Source organism: Ischnura elegans (assembly GCF_921293095.1).
Source record: "Ischnura elegans chromosome 13 unlocalized genomic scaffold, ioIscEleg1.1 SUPER_13_unloc_3, whole genome shotgun sequence".
Classification (NCBI taxonomy): Eukaryota; Metazoa; Arthropoda; class Insecta; order Odonata; family Coenagrionidae; genus Ischnura; species Ischnura elegans.
Window position 1 is genome coordinate 1089837 of NW_025791659.1, and position 22270 is coordinate 1112106.

Below are 22270 nucleotides of genomic sequence, written 5' to 3' on the forward strand. Positions count from 1 at the left end.
CCCCAGCTCACCAACTGACCTTTTTCGGTCTACCAGGTTCAATTCCCCGAGTTTCTGGAGGTCAAATGCTACATGAGTCACCTTCTGAGCTCGAAGATATCTCGATATCTTTCAGCAATTGTATGACACGCACGAGGTTCTAAAAAGAATTAGACCTAACGCGACGTATATCTTACAGCATTTAAGTTTTTTGAGCTCTAATTGATTCACACAAAGATTTATAGCTAAAACAAGGCTACTAATATTCAACATAGTCCAAATAGCATAATTTCGGAAGAAACAAGAGTAGCATAAGCGCATTAAAACAAGACGAGACGGACTGGAAACTTCAGGCAACGCAAACTGCGTATATCACATTGCTGTGCCTTCGCCTCTTCACTTTAAAGGCAACGACGTCACATGCAAGATCGGACGTGTTCTTCCCTTGCTCATTCGCTCATAGCCTCGTAGCTTGAAGTATGGAGTGCGCTCCTTCCCCTCGACCTCTCCTTCAGCGCTAGTCCAACAATGAACACACTCGTTCGAATATTTTAAACCGCAGGTTTTGACACCAATATAATTTTCAGTTGCAAAAATCGTCATATTAGCGTCTGAAGATAATTTTTGAAAAATCAGGTGCTCAGCGTAATGGAAATTGCTCGGCAAGACAGATGTTGACGAATCAGGTATGTCCTTCAAAACTACGCGTTTCTATACGTTTGATAAGCGATTACTTTATGCAGTATAAATGCCGCGGGATACCCACTCGTGGCAGTAAATTTAGCGCGCGCTCCGAAGCGAATCACCCCGCGCGATCTTTTCAATGTTCACCTCTGGGGTACCGACGTGACGGCGCGATGCTTACAAGAAATTCAAACAGGAGCATTTTAAAAATACGTCACTAAGGGAGAAACTCCCCTACCTGCCGCTTGATTTTGACCCGGGGTTTCAGATGACTGACTCACGCTGTAAACCATGGCCCCTCAGTTCCCCTTGGACTTGCGACCGGGTACGGGAGGGGGGGAAGATAAGAAGTTTGTGTAAGAGGCGCACCCCCATTTTCGGCTGCAATGTTTGGGAAAAAAGGTGCGCCTCTTACACGCGCTTATACGGTAATGAAAACATGAAAAATTTCATGTCTCCACGGAGGAAGACCCGTCACTTACCTCTTCTTCAATTCTTTCCCCATTCACCCTGCACGCCTCCTCGAGGGATGACCACGGAGGGATAACCTCTCTCCCAAGGTATGCGAGGCTTCTTGACGTCTCCACTGGGGAGTTTTTCCACTGATCCGCAAATAAATTGAGGATGAAATGCTCTGGGTACCTATATATACCTTTAGCACACAAGGAAGTGATGGCCCTGCTGCATCTATCCACGGTTTCCCTTCCGTGTTTCTCAAACACGGAAGGGTGAACACGTTGGATGTGGCGGACCATCTGTGTTTAGAACCGCCTTCCACAAATTGGGCAGGGCTTCGGTGATCCTCTGCTCTTTGTCATTTTAGAAAGCATCCTCCAACCACCTGAGGAAGTGAAGCTGATGATTATCCCACCTTGTCCAATGTCTCAGCATCCTAAAAAGGAGAACATAAAAGTCAATGGGGATAGCGTAAACAATTTCCAACTAATGAAAACGACGAAGTAAACTTATGAAGGTATAAAGAAATATTATGTCTCCACTCGTCACTTACCGGTTCTTCACCTCCTTCCTCACCAACTCCACATGCCTCTTACAGGGACGACCCCGAAGGGATAACATCTATCTCAAGGCATACGAGGCCACGTGGATCAAAATATTTTTAAAATAAAATGCTCTGGGTAGCGATGGACCCCTTGCCACAAAAGGAGGTGAACGCCTTCCAACACCTCTCTACGGTTTCTTTTCCATGTTTTTTGAAGATGTCGGAGTGAACCCACTCTGTGTGGCGGGCCATTTGTGTTTTAAAACCGTTTGCCACAGATAGGGCAGGGCTTGGGTGAGCCTCTGCCCTTTAGGCCTCTTGACGACATCATCCCTTTTCCTCATTCCCACTCATATCTGCTACGCTACAAACAGAAGAACATTTTTTTAAATAGGCACCAACATTTGCAAAGGAAAAGCAAAAAAATACACCTGCCTCCTCGAAAATAACCATTTACAATTAACTTGCTTAAAATTTATAATTACAGTACCAATATTTCGGTCCCTCCAACTGCAAGAAATCAAAGTTGTTCTGCAGTTACTTCTCCTAGACAAAAAAATGGAATTCTATATGGAATTTAAGCAAATAACATATAGTTCACGGGCCTAAACAAGCTGCTGAACAGCAAAATTCTGAGTAAGATAACCAAAATCAGGACCTATAAAAATACGCTACCACCTAAAATAATTAACGGAGCTGCGAAGTTATGTCACTAGCCAAGTCTTCAGGATGGTCACTCATAGCAATTGAAAAAAAGTATTAAGGAAAATATTTGGACCTATTTAAGAAGCAGAAGCTAGGATAATCAGAAAATAGAGGACAGAGAGAAATTTATTGCAAGGCAGTTATGATTGCGAGGATAAAAACCAGCTCTTCAAGATGGTTAGGCTACATATTCTCATGGCTGAGCTTAAAGCCACCGAGTGTATCCACCGGGTTGCGGATGGTGGGGCGACCTTTAGATATGAAGGTTATCTGCGAGATAAGTGAGTTCTCTCGTCGAATAAGCAGTTGTGGACAAAATTGGGCAGTGTTCTGAGGGGTATTGGGCTACCATTGAGTAAGGGATACCATTTAAATGATACCAAAACCAGTGAAGATTCCGTGACTTGGGGCCACCAACAACTATAACCCTCAACACCTGTAGGGGAGGGCAGCAGCTCTTCTTCATATGTGCAAAGGTGGAGACCGTATTGGTCCGAACAGCAACACACATTTCACTATGGGCATGGTAACATTTACTTTAATGGCTGTAGTATTACGATATGGAAGGCGAGAGGAAACCAACACATTATCGTCCAGAGAAGTCACAGCTACTCCACTCACTCAATATCGTTATATGATAGAATTCTCTCAAGTAAAATATTCCGGAGGTAAACTAGTCCCCCATTCGGAACTCCGGGCAGGGACTACTTGAGAGGGTACAACGGTCACTAGTGGTAGACTGATAAGGATAAGAACATGGAACGTTAGATCACTTCGTACCTGCCATAGGCTAGAGAACTTGAAGGTGGTGATGAGAAGAATGAACATCGACGTATAAGGCATCATCGAAATGTAGTGGCCCCAAGAATGAGACTTTTGGAGTGGAAGCTACAGAATGGTACACACAGGATCACTAAATGGTAATGTTTGAGTACGGATGATGCTTAGAAAGAGTGCCGGGATAAGCGTTTAAGCTACCTGCAGTTTAATGAAGGGATGGTAATGGTGAAGATAGATACTTAACCCGTAGCTACCATAGTGGTGCAGGATTACATGCCTACATCAGATTATAAAGACGAAGACGTAGAAGATGCCAACAAAGATATAACCAAAGTTATCAAGCAGGTAAGCGGGGAAGAAAATCAAATTATTTTAGGTGACTCAAACACTGTCGTCGGCCAAGGTGAAGATAAAACAATAGCTGGGAAATATGGATTAGGAAATCAAAATGAAAGAGGAGAAAGGCTACTTCCATTCTGCATTAACCACTATCATTATAACCACTTCTATGGCTTATTTGTCGTTTTTAGCAAAGCGTATGAAACCGGGGAAAATTGTGGGAAAAAATGGAAAAATTTGGAATTCCTAGGAAATTAATTGAGTTAGCAAAGCTCAGTGTCAAAAACAGCAAATGTAAGGTAAAAGTTGATAATGATTAATCCACAGGCTTTGAAGTAAAGACTGGTGTGAGACAAGGAGATGGTCTATCAGATATACTTTTTAATTTGGCATTGGAGCAGGCACTAAAAGAAATCAGGAAAACAGGCCTAGGAATAAAAATAGGGAAAAAGACACCAGTTTTACTATCTAACTTACTTAACTATTTAACCAGATACTTAGTTTTACTATCGGAAAATAAGGAAGACTTAAGAATCATGGCAATATTCCTGACTAATGAAAACCGTGAAGTTGGACTGATAATCAATGACGATAAGACCAAATTTATGTCCTTTGATCAAAACCCTGATAACTCGTGAAACATTACAATTGAGGATCACATTTTTGACAGAGTGAATGAATTTAAATACAGAAATAAAATTTGAATTTAAATCGGAGATACAAAACAGAATATATATTCAGCCAACAGAAGTATGTATGCCCTAAAAAAACTGCTATCATCAAAAATGTTATCCATCAGAACTAAACCCAGAATTTATAGCACCAAAACAAGACCTATACTTCTTTATGGAGCAGAATCATGGGTTATCGACAAAAGAACGGAAAAGAAGCTAGTTGCTTCCAAAATGAAGTGCAAAGGAAAGTGTTTGGTCCAACTAGAGAGAACGGAACCTAGAGAATAAAACACAATAGGGAAATTAGGAACCATTTCAACTTGCCAGACGTAGTAGCCGAAGCCAAGAGCCGCAGATTGCGCTGGGCAGGGCACTCAATACGAAGAGAGCAAGAGGCCCTAGTAAAACAAGTCTGGGCAGAAAACCCTGACGGAAGACGACCTCCAGGAAGACCGAGAAAAAGATGGAAGGATGAGGTGCTGATTGATACGGGGAAAATGGGAGTCGGTGAGACGGATGCAGAAGTGAGAAAGAGTTGGAGACAGGCAGTTGGCGAGGCTAAATATCATTTGGGGTATAAATGGCCATGGGAGTGAGTGATCAACTGAAAACAATTTTAAAGTGTACAATACGTATTTGTTCGTGCGTTTTCAGTTGTTGTTCGTTATTCATAATGAATTGATGCATCATAACATTTGCTTGGGTCAAGTTATATCCTAAACACCAGCTTACCCCAGTACACAATGTGTTAAATAAAGTACAGCAGACTTCCGATTATCAAGCTGTGGTGTATTCATTTTGTGGCTTATCCACGCAGGAGTTTCATTTACACTTCTTTGATGTTTTCTGCAATCTTTGTTTTAAAGAAAATTAATTAGACATAAAAGCACCAGGATATTTGCGTTTTAATGCATGACTACACCGGCCTTAATCTTTCCACTTGAAATCTCGGTGACAGTATACTTTTATCGAATCTGCTATTATCGTCCAATCTTCACCAAATTTTGGATTTATAACTTATTTCACGTTGTGAACAAACCTAGAGGTGGGCGGAAGCGCTACGATGACAATACAAATAAAAATAACACCATACATAACTTGATTTCGGAGTTGTAACTTTCACGGTCAGGCAGCCATCTTGGATGACAAAAGAGAATCGAAAGCAATTTACATACGAATCTAATACGAAAGACATGGCGGCATATTGACTTTCTCAACTAGAAAAAAATATCCCTCGAGCTGGTCCAATTCATAACAAAGTGGGATGTAGAAGAGGGTAAATCACTTTCTGGGCACATGTACGGGCTGGTCAACTGGAAAAAAATATCCTTCGAGCTGGTCCAATACATAACAAAGTGGGATGTAGAAGTAGGTAAATCACTTTCTGGGCACATGTACGGGCTGGTCAACTGGAAAAAAATATCCTTCGAGCTGGTCCAATACATAACAAAGTGGGATGTAGAAGTGGGTAAATCACTTTCTGGGCACATGTACGGGCTGGTCAACTGGAAAAAAATATCCTTCGAGCTGGTCCAATACATAACAAAGTGGGATGTAGAAGTTAGGAAATCACTTTCCGGGCACATGTATGGGCTGGTCAACTAGGAAAAAATATATTCATGTTTTTTTTAAATTTTCAAATATTTTTTAATGTGGCTAGATATAAATTAAATGAACATGTAACAAAATATAACATTAGAAAATAAAAGGTTTATAAAAAATAGAACTACAAAGGGTATCTTTCCCTCAGGTGAAGTAAAAAATTTTGATACATTGAGGCAGGGGATCCTTGGAAACGCTGTCTGTACATAAACTCGTCAATATGTTCCGCTAATAAATTACTCCGCAATACCTCTGTGTGCCGGCAGAACTGCTTCAGTCTTGACCAGTAGCCTTCAATTTCGTTGGTACACACACCATCCGCACTCATGAATTCCTTTTTATGATTCACGGTATGGTGTGTGTACCCCAGATCCTTCAACCCCTCATATGCTGACCAGCCATCAGTCCATATAGTGCTGCCTTTTCTTACATACTCCTCTATCAGGGGAAGTAATGTCCCCTTATCTCTACGCACAACATATATTACGACACCAACTTTCTGTTGGGTGTCGTAGATACCAAGTACCCATTTCTCTCTCACTATCCGGCCCTTATGGTGCTTACGTCGAGTGACGACACTTTCATCGACTTGCACCACTACTCCATCACCTCCGAGTTGTACTCTGGGCATACTTATAATTTTCCACGAGGCTATGTCCCTGTAAACATAAGTAAATTAAGAAAAGAGGTGCCCAAAAGTGGATATGTTAGAATCTAATAGTCTAATCTAATCTAGAAAATAATTTATTACCGAAAGTATCGGTAGTACTGAACCACGCTTTCACGGTTTATGCCGGTAACTTTTGAGGTGTCCTTGCTTGAAACGTGGCACACCCAAAACCACAAAATGACGAAAATGGACTCCCAAGGAAGACTGCTGTTCTCAAAGAAAGTGCCCGTACACAAACTAGAATATCTTCTACAGGAATTGCAGAATGCTGCATAATTCCCTTTGTACCTAGCATTTTTTGATAGCACCTGCATTTTTCTGCAGCGATTTCGGGGGCACTTCCGCAATTTATGTAAAAATCCTTCTTCTTGCAATTCCTTAACAACAGTCTTCTCATTCTGTGAGAAGAAGTTGTAAATATCCTTAACTGAGGAAAAACTGACGAGGGCCATCTCTTCTTGTCTTATATTGTGAATGACTCAAAAAGTTTAACTGCTCGCTTGTTGATGGCTGGTCGTCGTAGCAACCAATTTTCTTATATTGTCAACGACTCAACGAGTTTAAAAGCCCGCTTGTTGATGGCTGGTCGTCGTAGCAACCAATGGGTGTAGGTTATAATCATGTTTGCGATCCTCTTTTGTCGTCCAAGATGGCTGCCTGACCGTGAATGTAACAACTCCGAAATCAAGTGATGTATGGTGTTATTTTTATTTGTATTGTCATCGTAGCGCTTCCGCCCACCTCTAGGTGTGTTCACAACGTGAAATAAGTGATATATCCAAAATTTGGTGAAGATTGGACCATAATAGCAGATTCGATAAAAGTATACCGTAGCCGAAACCTCTTCGTAAAAGGGAATTATTTTATTTACTTTCTGACAAGGAATGTTTCAAGTTAACTTGGATGTCTGCTTAATAGCATACAGACTATGATCAGCGGCGGGAAAAAACTCATTCAATTTCAGAAGATTCTTCAGTAGCTAACCAATCTTAAACTAAGGGAAATGTTATCCACCATCTATAATAGTATAATTCATATGGCAAATGCATCACATTCAGTTGAAGACGGCCCAAAGTAACCGGAGATTTCGTCAAACTCTGACATATCTATGCCAAGATTATTCAAGGTAAAACTGGAGACAAAAGGAATACTAGAAGTGAAGGCAGCAGGGGAAGTGGATGTATAGAAAGCACGAGTCATAGTCAGGCACTCGCCTTAGTGGATAAATTGCCTAAAGTCCTGGTTTTGGCATAACCAGGCCTTACATGGAGCATTAATAATAGGAGTACAATCATGTTATCGCCACTAAAAACATCACAAACTGGCAAAGAAAGCTCTCAATAAGTCCAGGAAGTGCTCACTAAATGACAGAATAACTGCATATTAATAATAATATATTGTTTGCTTTAGGTAAATTGAGAACATTGCATGACATTAAAGTGAAAATTTTGGTTATTTGCGAGTCCCAATTATTCATGCTGTCTCTCCCCAGCATTAGCCCTGTTAATCAAGAGTGTACTGTTCTCTGAAAAATTCCTTACACTAAACCACGCACCTTCTTTGAGCTATGATCCTATTTTAGAGACACTAGCGGAAGGCATCAATCATAGTTCACCATTGCCGCACACCACAATTGGAACCATCACACTTCACACCTCTCACAACATATATTGATCCAACAGAGACTTAATTCACCGTGGGCTAACAAAGCAAAAAAATTAGCCGACTATGTCAACCAAAAATCTCAATAAAAATGCAGTTGAAAGGTTTATAAACAGTCATCAAAAAGCGTCGAGTAAAAACTCAATTCTGAACGTGATCTCCCACCCTAGGAAATATCTACATAGAAAACACTTAATGTTTTACAAATAGAAGAATGGACATAATAGTAAATGCATTCAACGCATACAGGAATGACTAAAAGATATCTTAAAGCTTCAAATTTGTAATGTTAGCTGTATACTGACGAAAGGTATTCTATATGCACTTCACATTACCACAATGCCATCAAATTACGTAAGACAAATTCATTGATGATAGAGCTGTCAAGATCCTGTATTACATATCATATTATAAAAGATTATAATACCACAAAGGTGTAACAATTCCATGAAAACGTTTGTATTATTACAAGGACTAGCTGCCAGAGGTAACAAGGAGTAAACGTAGTAAATAACAAAAAAAAATCCCTTTCATCCTGCAGGCCGTTTCAGATGAATTTAGACATGCATCGCACACAAATGAATTAATGTCAAAATAACGAGACTCACACCAATAACAGCAAGAGATCAAGATCTTGGAATCGCATACCTTATGACGTTCACTTCCTTCATGTTCTTCGACGTAAAATCAAAGAATAATGGCGTTCTCTAAATATAGCAACAAAAATGCCCATAATTGTTCAATGGTCATAATTGGTCAACAATCCTAAAATTGGTTAGATGCCCTCTTCACTCAATCTTCTTCTCAGCTAATCTTTTCACGCCGATATTTCGATCTTCTATTTCGCCCCATCCTTTACCCATTCCACAATTCAACAATATAAATATTTAAAACATAACTGTAATTGAAATGTAGTGAAAATATTTATAAGATGAATTTTAAAAACTGGACTTACCTAAATGGAGCATCTGAAAAGTATTACTGCTGAAGCTTGCTTTCTTCCGTTTAATATAACCACACAAAAAGATGTCAGGCTCTGGAAGACAGATGAATCGTGGAAATGAAATATCATCTTTTCAGTATAAAATTAAAAACGTCCAAGCATGACACACTGGCATCGCATAATGTGTGGATTAAGGAATCGTAATAAGAGAGATGAAAATGTCACACAGTGTCGAACTTTGGTAGTATATGAGTTTTGTCATGACCGGTCGTGACCATGGGATAAAATTGTCATCGAAAGTGAATGAAAGGTTTGAGAATGTAAAACAATTAAAAGATTATTGATAAACATACAAGACGAGTACATATATGCATGTAGACATGCTAAATGTAACGAGACCATGATTAGGATATAGCAACTGAGAACGCAGAACCCACCGCTGCACGCTTCCACCACACATTTGAATCCTTAAAACACGGAAGTAAATGTCAGATGTAAATGTCAGATGAAAATGCCACTCAACTAGAAATTTTTTCCATATCATGAACACATGTCATGTATTCGCATCCATGCAAAGTAGCATAGGAAATGAATATTGATTTAAATACAATAGATAGTAGCTCTCACCGAATAATTACTAACCTCCACAAATCATACGATAAGCAAACACAGTTAGATTGCACAAGAATACGAGTTCACAATAGCAATTTGAATGCACACGGCTTCCGCCAACTTACGCCTCGATGGTGGGGGACGGGAAGGGCGATAGTAATCGATTCTATCGTCGAATCGATTCTATCGTTGAATCGATCGTTGCACCTCGAAAACGGCTTGGCATACATATCGCGCAAATGGATAATACAATATATTTCAATGTAATTTATTAATCATGATCGCGCATATCGTTGTCGAGCCAATGCAGTAATCATCAACCTTATCAATCGAAATATTTGAATACCAGGTCACCGAAAACATCTCCAGTGGTCGGTATGAAAATTAGTGTAGGGCAAATAAAACAAGTGGAGTTATTTATAAATATGTAATTGTTAGACATAACAATGATTAAAATATCTTTTTTTTTAATTATTCCATCGTTATCAATCGGTCAGCGAAAGCCAATTTTAGATTTTATGATATTACCTGCAAATCCAAGATCTCCGAGAGCCGAGAGGAAGATACAAATGACGATCGAAAACAGTTCCGCGCATTGCAGACGACGAAAATCAGTTTAAAAATCAAAAAGTATTTATGATCAAACTCAGCAGCAGAGAATGGGATTTAACATGAAACATATCTCCTACCTTCATAAATGCCCTTGCGAGCATTCTATCATGAGCACAGACAGCACCGCTGCGATTGAAAATGCATACTTATATGGACTAATAAGTACGTACCTATAGGAAGAAAGGGGCAAATAAACAGAATGATTGCTCGAAACAAGGAAACATTTAATGAATTATTCATCATAAAACTGCATACATTTCATTTCAACATCATTCCTCCAGCGGCATATCACAAATTTACACTACGCGCATTATTTTGACCCATGAAAGGTCAACCCACGCCCCGGGAAATAGCGACAAAATTATGCTAACACATAATGCTTTATATTTCTCGTATAAAGACGGCTTTTTTAATTAAACTTATAATTACACCTTAAAATCAGTTAATTTTATTATTTTCAGCAAGAAAGTTATTCTTTCTTATCACATATTGGCAGGAAAAACACTCTAAAATATAAGTACAGGCAATGTTCCACTCGGTCATTTAATAAGTCATAAAACAAAATATAGCAAAACAATTACTTTAAAAGTATAGAGAAGTAAACAAAATTGATGTAACTTAACATTTCAACCAGCATAAAGGATAAATATGTAAAAAAAAAAAGGTACGTTAAATACTAGGGCGCTATCCTGATGTGTCCCGTGGAGAGCGCTAGTAAAGGCAACTTTTGACACTGACTTTTACGAAAAAATACAGCGAAAAACCGACTGAATCCACCTTAGAATTAACGATAAACTTCAGTATCACTGAAAAAGACATTAAAAGGGACCTTAATTTATCCGCTAATAAACCTCATAACATGAAATACTTAGGCGCTATCGAGATGTGGGCAAGTCGCAATAAGAGATTACAGTGTATATGTAACCTGGTCATTTATTATTTCACCTATGCGACATATCTACAACAGGGAATTGTAAATGAAACACAAAGAATCAAACATATGGTAACATATCATTCCCAACCCCGACAATATATACAGCATAAACTACGCATGTTCAAAAACTAAGGCGCTATCCGGACACCAACAAAAAAATCTGGAAAAGTTAAACATTTTTAAAATTTTTATTTTCGGTAAATATGAAAAGAAATTTACCACAATCATAGATGAAACGAAAGCACGACGATACCACCGTTTTAAAATTCAACTGAAAAATTTACGACACTAGAGGAAAATACTGGACCCACAAAAAACTGAAAGTAAAAATGTAAATGTGACATTTTAAAAAGACTCCTTCAGAATTTCGGATCGAAACTCATCTACATTAGGAGGTAACACATCAAAGATTATGTAACACACATAGCCCATAAAGATTTACGTTACATAGAGATACCACGAGTCGACAAATACGAGGTCGCCCACCCCGAATCACCCGCATGGAAGGTAAGTGGTATGAATGGTAAAATATTTTTCCCGAAGATGGAACCCGGCCTAAAGCTGTGATGTCAGCCTAATCGTAGAAAAACATGTTCAACCAAGGAATGAAAATGAAAAACGACACAGTAAGTACTTTTCTCCTCTGAAATCTAGGTATTGGATTGCCTAACCCACTGCCTACGACACCATCAAAAAAATCTGGAAAAGGTAAACATTTTAAAAATTTTTTTTTCGGTAAATATGAAAAGAAATTTACCACAATCATAAATGAAACGAAAGCACGACGATATCACCGTTTTAAAATTCAACTGAAAAATTTACGACACTAGAGGAAAATACTGGACCCACAAAAAACTGAAAGTAAAAATGTAAATGTGACATTTTAAAAAGACCCCAACAGAATTTCGGATCGAAACTCGTCTACATTACGAGGAAACACATCAAAGATTACGTAACACACATAGCCCATACAGATTTACGTTACATAGAGATACCACGAGTCGACAAATACATGGTCGCCCACCCCGAATCACCCGCATGGAAGGTAAGTGGTATGAATGATAAAATATTTTTTTCCGAAGGTCGAGCCCGGGCTACAGCTGTGATGTCAGCCTAATCGTAGAAAAACATGTTCAACCAAGGGATTAAAATAAAAAACGACAGCGTAAGTACTTTTCCCCTTTGAAATCTAGGCCTGGATGGCCCAACCCACAGCCCTCGACGCCATCAAAAAAATCTGAAAAAGTGAAACATTTTAAAAATTTTTATTTTCGGTAAAAATGAAAAGAAATTTACTACAACCCCAAAGGAAACGAACGCACGACGATACCAGAGTTTTAAAATTCAACTGAAAAATTTACGACTCTAGAGGAAAATACTTGACCCAAAAAAAACTGGAAGTAAAAATGTAAATGTGACATTTTAAAAAGACCCCAACAGAATTTCGGATCGAAACTCGTCTACATCACGAGGTAACACATCAAATATTACGTAACATACATAGCCCATACAGATTTACGTTACATAGAGATACCACGAGTCGACAAATACAAGGTCGCCCACCTCGAATCACCCGCATGGAAGGTAAGTCGTATGAATGGTAAAATATTTTTTTCCGAAGATCGAGCCCGGGCTACAGCTGTGATAACACCTTAATCATAGAACAACATGGTCAACCAAGGGATTAAAATAAAAAGCGATCACGTAATTACTTTTTCCCTATGTAATTTTGGTCTGGGCCGTGAAATTTAGCCGTGTTATATATAATCAAATAATTGTTGTTCCCATGGATTAATAATATATAAAATGAATTCCTTGTGTTTGTCTGAGCGTTAAGAAGTTTTAAGCGAACTCCTAAGCCATCCTAAGATCATATTGACGGATTTAGACTACATATTTTTATTCCATATTGGCTGATTTGGAACTGAAACTGCACTGATGTTAACGCTAGAACTCCTATTGAAATTTCCATGTGATAAGCGAAAAACGAAGAATTCATGACTAACTTCAGATATAAGCTACGAATATATTTTCGGAAAAAAGACCACAAATAGCAGTGGAAGACCACGCGGAGGGGATAGAAAAGGGTCATTCAGTTCTATGAAGGGCATGGGCTCGAGGGACATCCAATAAGCTGGTCTTTTGTGTCCTCGACGGTCCCTTTCCTAACCCCCGCGCGGTGCACACGCACGGTCAGGCTCGCGGAAAATGAAGTGTATGGGATCCTTAACTTTCAAAAGTGAAAAGCTTCATGCCGGCCTGGTCCGAAATGAATCGGATCGTTTCGTGCCTTTTCGTCAAATGTTTGTTTCACCGCAGCTCAGTTGTATATACGTTCATAAAATTTTCGTAAATATTTTCCGTTAACACGGAGTCATAAAATTTTCAATTGTACTGAGTGTGAAATCCTTGATTTGAAATTCATCTACATCTACATAATACCCCGCAGCCGCCTAAAAGGCGTGTGGCAGAGGGTGTTAGGACACCAGCCGTTTACAGCGAAAAAAAATGAAGTGCTCAAACGAAGTTCGGACTAGCGTTTATTAAAGTCCTATATGGTTCGGGGAAAAACGAATTCCCATATCTATCTGGCCCGAAAATTGGGGTGGGCAGGCCCAAGGCTAGTTTAAAAGTATTGCAATGAGTCTTGTGAATTTTTAACGTACGCGATTACATGTTTTTACGATGATCTAAGAGCAATAACAGTTTTTAGCGCGTTAAAGTCGCCGTAAAAACATTTTTCGATGCCAGTCTTCCACTGGGCCGATTTCCGGAAGATTCTGCATATTGTTTATTGGTTTGGGGATGTTCTGCTTCACAAATAATGATGTGTAATATTATTAATAGTAGCGGGCGTAACTTGGTGGAAATACATAATCGAAGGAATAGAAGGATCTACAACTTTGCTATTTCCACGTAGCAGTTTATTGACACCGACCATGGTTTCGTAACAGAGTAACATAACAAGGTGAAAAATGCAGGTAAATTGATAGTATGTATAGCAGAGGGTTGGGTGTGGAAATACATTACAAGATTTTCCTATAATACAAGATTTCCCTACCCAACCTTCTGCTATATATACTGTCAATTTACTTGCATTTTTCACCTTGATAATGTTACTGTGTAACGAAACCATGGTCGGCCTCAATAAATTACTATGTGAAACTAGCAAAGTTGTTGATCCTTCTATACATGTGTAATATTTATATTGAGGTGCATTTACAATGGAAATTCTCTTTATTTTTTATGAATGACATAGTGAAAGATATATTTTCATTTTTTTCCAGGCTAATTATTTTGTTTTAGCGTCGTATTTTGTTGAAATCCCGTTTTAAAATTTTTTTACTGTGCCTCGCTTCTATCTAAGTTTGTGAAAAATTGCACATTTTATTTCCCAGAAATAACGACATGATTAAATTATAATTAATTTTCCTGAGTCTGAAGTACCTGTTATGAAATTGGGATGGAGTGGCCCAACGGTTTTTTTAGCGGAGAAGCAATGAAATGGGTCTTGCGTTTTTTTAACGCTAGAGATAAGATGATTATACGCTGATGTAGATTTAATAACAATTTTAGGCACGTCAAATTCGTTGGGACAAAATAAGTTCCGATGCGTATGATTTCTCTTTCCATAGGGCCGATTACCGGTTGGCGCACTAGTATTTGGTGACCCGGGAGTACCCTGTATATACATCGATTACGGTTTTAAGGAAGTTCTCTTTCTTTCATTTTATTATTTCATTTTATATCAATCCATCTGAATTTCATTTAAAAATTTTCTTCAATTGTTGCGTGATTACCCGGTGAAAATATCATTTAAAATTTTGAAGGTTAAATATTTTCCATACATTTGTCTTAAATATTGTCATAATTGTCTTAAATTCCAAATAAAATTTTTCACTCGTTGCGTCATTGTTGCATCTAAGAACATGAATAATTTCATTTATTACTTTCCAGAAAATAACAAAATTATAAAATTTTTACTTTTCCTAATCGTGATTTTCTAGCTGGGCAAATGAGGTGGGCTTAGATATCAAGATATTTCAAGACAGATTCAAGCATAATTTCAGGAAGAAAAATCAATGAAATGGGTTGTAGTACTTCGCGACTTGCATGTGCTCTGAATATTATTTATGGGTCTCGGGATGGCCTGTTACATCAATTTTGATTTTATATCTTGACAAAAGGATTATTCGAAATTTGCTTTTATATTATTTGTGAATGACCCAGTGAAAATTATATTTCGATTATTTCGTGTGTCTTTTCTTATTTTTCAAACAAAGATTAGATAAAATTGCAAACATTTCTTACCATGTGTCATTTTAAATATAAGTGTGTGGAAAATTTCTTTTCGTATTCTCCGAAAATAACGATAAAATTAATTTTAAGGTGGGCCAACCAGCAGTGGCGGATCTATGGGGAGCTACAGGGGATATAGCAAACGTTAACCTCCTTGGGAATCCAATTTACGTTAGATAGCATGGTAATTATTTCCGACCCCCAATATACTGCTGGTATTTTTGACCCCACTTAGCCCCATTCCCTTGTCCCTATCCTGGATCCGCCACTGCGAATCAGTGGCTATTTATCAAAGCGGAAAAGTATTGAAATGATTCTGATATACTATTACGTTATGTTATAACATACTTTTACTATTTAAAACATCCTGGAATAATATCAGCAATCGGCACAAAAAGAGTCGACGGGAAAAATATAATCCAGTACGTGCCATTTCTCATCCGCCGCGCCGGGACGATTTCGTGCAGGCGCCCTAGTAATATTTATTGATTCGCAGTTACTTTATACATAGTAAAAGTTTGGGATGGCGTTCTCCCGCAATCTTTGATGTTTTATCTTGTAATATAGAAGAGTTACGCTTTGAAATTCGATTCCATTTTTTTAAAATAACGCGTTAAAAACATTACTTCGATTTTTTTTGTCAGTAAAATATTTTCCTTCAGTATCCTCCATTGGTTAAATCCAATTTCTAAGATCGGTGACGTGTCGTTCTGCCATCTAGTTGTGTGGAAGGTTTCCTTAAAAATATTCAGAAAATAAGGAAGATATAAAATTTTTACCTTTCCCTGTTTTGAATTGGTAGCGGAGACTGTGGGTTATGCCAGCCCAAGCCTATTTCTTAAAGATTAAAATTGTTATATGAGTGTTTCTGATTTTTACCGCGTCGTTCAACACGTTTTTATGTGATCCATGTGGTATCACAGCTGTAGTCACAGTTGTCGGAAAAAAATAATTTTCCAATTCATGTCTTTTCGCTTCCACGCGGGTGATTCGGGGTGGGCGACCTAGTATTTGTCGACTCGTGGTATCCCTGCGCAATGTAAATCGGCATGGGCTACGGGTGTTACGTAATCTTTGATGTCATACCTCGTAATGTATATAAGTTTTGATCTGAAGTTCTCATGGAGTATTTAGAAAATGTCACATTTAAAATTAACTTCGATTTTTTTGGCTCATTTAATTTCCTGCAGTGCCGTAAATGTTTCGGTTAAATATTAAAACGGTGAAATCGTCGTGTTTATACTTCTTCTATAATAATAATAATTATGGTAAACTTCTTTTTATTTTTACCTAAAATAAAGAATTTAATTTTTTTTTAGATTTTTAGTTGGTGCCGCAGGCTGTGGTGTGGGCTACTCCGGGCCTAGATTTCAAAGGGGAAAAGTACTTACGTTGTCGTTTTTCATTTTCATCCCTTGTTTGAACATTTTTTTCTACGATTGGGGTGTCATCAAAGCGGATGGCCGGGCACAGTCTTCGGGAAAAAATGTATTCCCATTCGCATCACCTATTTTTCCATGCGCTTGATTTGGGGTGGGCGAGCAAGTATTTGTGGACTCGTGGTATCTCTATGCAATGAAAATCTGTATGGGCTATGTCTGTTACGTAATGTGTGATGTATCACCTCGTAATGTAGATGAGTTTCGATCCAAAATTCTGATGGAGTCTTTTTTAAATGTCACATTTAAATTTTTACTTCCAGTTTTTTGTGTGTCAAGTATTTTCCTCTTGTGTCGTAAATTTTTCAGTTGAATGTTTAAACGGTGGTATCGTCGTGCTTTCGTTTCCTCTGGGATTGCGGTAAATTTCTTTTCATTTTTACCTAAAATAAAAATTTTAAAAATTTTTCACTTTTCCAGATTTTTTTGATGGCGTCGAGGGCTGTGGGTTGGGCCATCGAAGACCTAGATTTCAAAGGGGAGAAGTAATTTCGTAGTCGTTTTTCATTTCCATCCCTTGGTTGAAAATGTTTTTCTACGATTAGGCTGACATCACAGCTGTAGGCCGGGCACGATCTTCGAAAAAAAATATTTTGCCATTCATACCACTTACCTTCCATGCGGGTGATTCGGGGTGGGCGACCTCGTATTTGTCGACTCGTGGTATCTCTATGTAACGTAAATCAGTATGGGCTATGTGTGTTACGTAATCTTTGATGTGTTACCTCGTAATGTAGATGAGTTTCGATCCGAAATTCTGATGGGGTCTTTTTAAAATGTCACATTTACATTTTTACTTCCTGTTTTTTGTGGGTCAAGTATTTTCCTCTAGAGTCGTAAATTTTTCAGTTGAATTTTAAAACTGTGGTATCGTCGTGCTTTCGTTTCCTTTGGGATTGTAGTAAATTTCTTTTCATATTTACCGAAAATTAAAATTTTAAAAATGTTTCACTTTTCCAGATTTTTTTGATGGCGTCGAGGGCTGTGGGTTGGGCCATCCAGGCCTAGATTTCAAAGGGGAAAAGTACTTACGCTGTCGTTTTTTATTTTAATTTCTTGGTTGAACATGTTTTTCTACGATTAGGCTGACATCACAGCTTTAGGCCGTGCGCGATCTTCGGGAAAATATATTTTACCATTCATACCACTTACCTTCCTTGCGGGTGATTCGGGGTGGGCGACCTTGTATTTGTCGACTCGTGGTATCTCTATGTAACGTAAATCTGTATGGGCTATGTGTGTTACGTAATCTTTGATGTGTTACCTCGTAATGTAGATGAATTTCGATCCGTAATTCTGAAGGAGAGTTTTGAAAATGTGAGTCTTAAATGTTTACTTCCATTTTTTTGTGTCTATTATTATTTTCCTCTATTGTCGTACATTTTTCAGTTAATTTTTAAAACGGTGTTATCGCCTTTTTTTAAATTCCTTTGCGACTCTGTAAACTTCTTCAAATTGCTACCGAAAATAAAGAATTTAAAAACTTTAACTTTTTCATGTATTAGTTCAGTCGCAGGCTGTATTTTGGGCTATCCCAGGCCTTGATTTCAAAGACCAAATTTGATTGGATGAGAGTTTTTCATTTTCATCTCTTGGTTGAAAATGTTTGACTATGATTACGGTGTTCTCACAGCTTTACGCCGGGCACAGTCGTCGGAAAAAAATATTTTCTCATTCATGTCACTTCCCTTCCATATGGATGATTTGGTGTGGCTTCCCTATTATTTTTCTAGTCGTGGTTTCTCCATTTCTATTAAAACGATTTGGGTTATGGGATTCCCATAATCTTAGATGTGTTCACACGTAATATTGGTGACTTTCGATCTGAAATTCGCTTTAACGGTTTTTTAAAATGACGAATTTAAACCCATTTCTCGAATATTTTTCTGGCAAATTATTTTATTTCTCCGTCTTTTATGTGTGAAAGTTATTTTCAAACCCTCAAGTCCTATTATTTTGATTTTATTGAAGTGTCTAGACTTTTTCCTTTCATTGCAGCTGAAAATTAATCAGACATATAAATTTTTACTGTTCCTGGATTTGATTTGGTGCGGAGACTGTGCGTTGTGCAAGCCCAAGTTTAGTTTTTAAAGAGGCTAAGTGATGTTATATGATTGTTTTTCATTTTTTCCATTTGGTCTCGTTTGTCTTTTCTGTTATGTATGCTTTATCTCAGCTCTAGGTACGACACAGTCGTTAGAAAAAAATGACTTCCAAGGCTGTTCAATCCTTTTTCATGGGCGTGATTTCGTGTGGGCGCCATAGGCGGATCCAGGGCCCCCCCCAGACCCTCAAAAATATGCAAGATTTTTAATACGGTCCCATTATCATTGCATTCGTTTTGTATTGCGAGGTATCCTTGTGCCCCACCCAGAACAAAATCCTGGATACGGCCTTGCTTGTGCCCCTCCCAGAAATAAATCCTGGATCCGCCCCTGGTGAGCGCCCTATAGTATTTGTTGACTCCAGGTTATTGTATTTATTATTAAACGATTTGGGCTATGGACGCTTTGTAATCTTCCATGTTTCTTTATCGTATTTTAGAGGAGTTCGGACAAAAAAATTCCCTGCAATTTAAAAAAAATTACCCATTGAAACTTTACTTCGATTTGTTGGTAGGTCAATTTTTATTATTTATTTTCCTACTTCGTTAATTCCAATTTTAGAAACTGCTCCGGTTGTGTCTTTATTTCGTCATTGCATGTCAGAATTAGGTTTGCGTTTTGAATAAAATTCGCTTTTTACCTTTTTGAATGTGTCAGTGCAAATGTTAACCCCTACTGAGGATTTCTTCGGTGTTGAAATGTAATAGCGCCCTATTTTTAAAAATAATTTGGTTTTTCTATGTGAGCTGAATGGTTATGGGGATCCTATGTTTAATAAATTTTGTTATTTCTTCTTTCTTATGAAGTTCGTTGTTTTACATTATTCGTATAGGTGTTTAAATGAATGACCCAGTGACATATGGCCTGCAATCACTTTTTTCGACGAGGCGTCATTCCGATAGCGCTCCAGTTTATATTGAGGGGAAGGTGCGGTTAACGTAAACAAAACCACCTCAATTAAAAACAACAGTATATTTTCGCGGAGTAATGTTACAGTAGACGCCGGTTGGCGTGGCCACAATTGCGTGCGCTCAGTAGCGTGGTTAACATCGGACTCCTCGACCATCTGGGTCGCTTTTTGCAGCATCAGAGTTCTTCCCCAAGCCCTTATCTGCTGCGGTATCTGGCGTCTCTGAGATCGTTTGTCGTGCTTTATCAGCGTAGTCTCTGAGACATCGGACCAGTTGTTATCGGTTGTTATGGCGGCGCCCAGTCAGCGGCGTGGGTCTATCATAGCGACCTCTGGCGGCAACGTCGATAAACTCTCCCGACAATTGCCGATCGCCCGGCGCACCAACGGCTGGCTCGCGGATTTGAAATTGCGCCGCCACACCACCTCCTCCGCAGTCTTTAGGCCACTAAAGATGTTTGAAAGAAAGAAAAGTTTTCGTTAGTGTAATTCAAGGGGTCGAGGAAAAGAAAGAAAAAAAATGGAGCTACGGTGAAGCGGCTCCGCCAGTGGCATTTTTTGTTTAAGTATATCGCCTAGATGGCGAACTCCTCCAGGTGCCTGGGGAAATGGACCCTTCTCCCAGAGCGGGTTACTCGTGGCGCCTGGCTGGGATGGGACAGCGATGTCGCCGGAGAGTCGATGGCAGCCGGCGTTGTTGAGCTGGCTGGCGGTGGTCCAGTTGTACCACCGTCGTCGTGACGTCCGTCCTCTGCTGCCAAGGTGTAAGAGGGTTTCAGGCGGTCTATGGATATCGCCTTCTCTTTGCCCTTCATGTCGACCACGAAGTACTTGGCGTCGCGGCGGACGACGCGGAAGGGGCCCTCATACGGCGGTTGCAGGGGGGGCCGTGTGGCGTCCGTTCTAACGAACACATGAGAGGCTGACTTCAGGTCCTGGTGGACAAATACTGGCCTCTCTCCGTGATGCGATGCGGGAACGGGTTGGATCCGTCGGAAGTGCCGGCGCAGCTTCGCGACGAACGACTCGTCCTCGTTCTCCGGTTTGGAAGGAGCGAAGAACTCTCCCGGGAGGCGAAGAGGTTCTCCGTAGAGAAGCTCTGCCGGTGATGCGCCGATGTCGGCTTTCCAAGCTGCTCGAATGCCGAGAAGCACAGCAGGTAGAGTGTCGTACCAGCTGTCGGTCTCGTGGCACATGATAGCAGCCTTCAACTGCCGGTGGAATCGTTCCACCATTCCATTGGCAGCGGGATGGTACGCAGTGGTACGGAGATGGCGGGCGCCGGTGAGCACGGAAAGCCGGTGAAAGAGAGCAGACTCGAACTGCCGGCCTTGATCCGTGGTGACTCTCAACGGGGTGCCGAAACGTGAGATCCAGCCGCGAAAGAACTCGCGTGCGACCGTATCTGCCGTTGCGTCAGATGTCGGAATGGCTTCAGCCCATCGCGAGTAGCGATCAACACAGGTTAAACAGTAGCGGTAGCCATTGGATACTGGCAGGGGGCCCACTATGTCGATGTGGACATGGTCAAAGCGTTGGGAAGGGGGAACAAAACTGCCTGTGGGGGACACTGTGTGGCGGTGCACTTTGGAGCGTTGGCAGGGGATGCACGCTCGCGCCCAGGTGCGGCAGTCCTTCCTCATCGACGGCCACACAAACCTTTCGGACACAAGTTTTGTGGAAGCCTTAATTCCGGGGTGGGATAGTTGGTGAAGCGAATCGAATACAGGTTTACGGAACGGCTCCGTTAGATATGGCCTCACAGTAGGAGTCGAAACGTCACACCAAACGTCACTGTCGCATCCGGGGACGCGCACTTTCTTTAAACTGAGGGAATTGTCATTATTATCACTGTCAGCAAAGAACTGCGCCTGCGAGCGTGCCAGCGCGTTGAAATCTATACCACTCGATAGTGCTTCCACTCGCGATAGCGCGTCAGCGACTACATTGTCACGACCGGCGACATGCCGAATATCCGTGCTGAACTGCGCCACGTAATTTAAATAACGGAACTGCCGGGGGGAACACTTTTCGGGCTTTTGCTGGAAGGCAAACACTAGGGGTTTATGGTCTGTGAATATAGTAAACTCACGCCCTTCCAACATGTGCCGGAAGTACTTCACTGCCTCGTACACTGCGAGAAGCTCACGGTCATAAGGGCTATATTTACGCTGGGGCGGCTTCAGCTTACGAGTGAAAAAACCAAGGGGTTTCCACTCGTCACCCTCGCGTTGGTTTAAAGCACCACCAATAGCATTATCAGATGCGTCACAAAATAGGGCCAGTGGCAAACGCACATCTGGATGTGCCACAAATGTCGC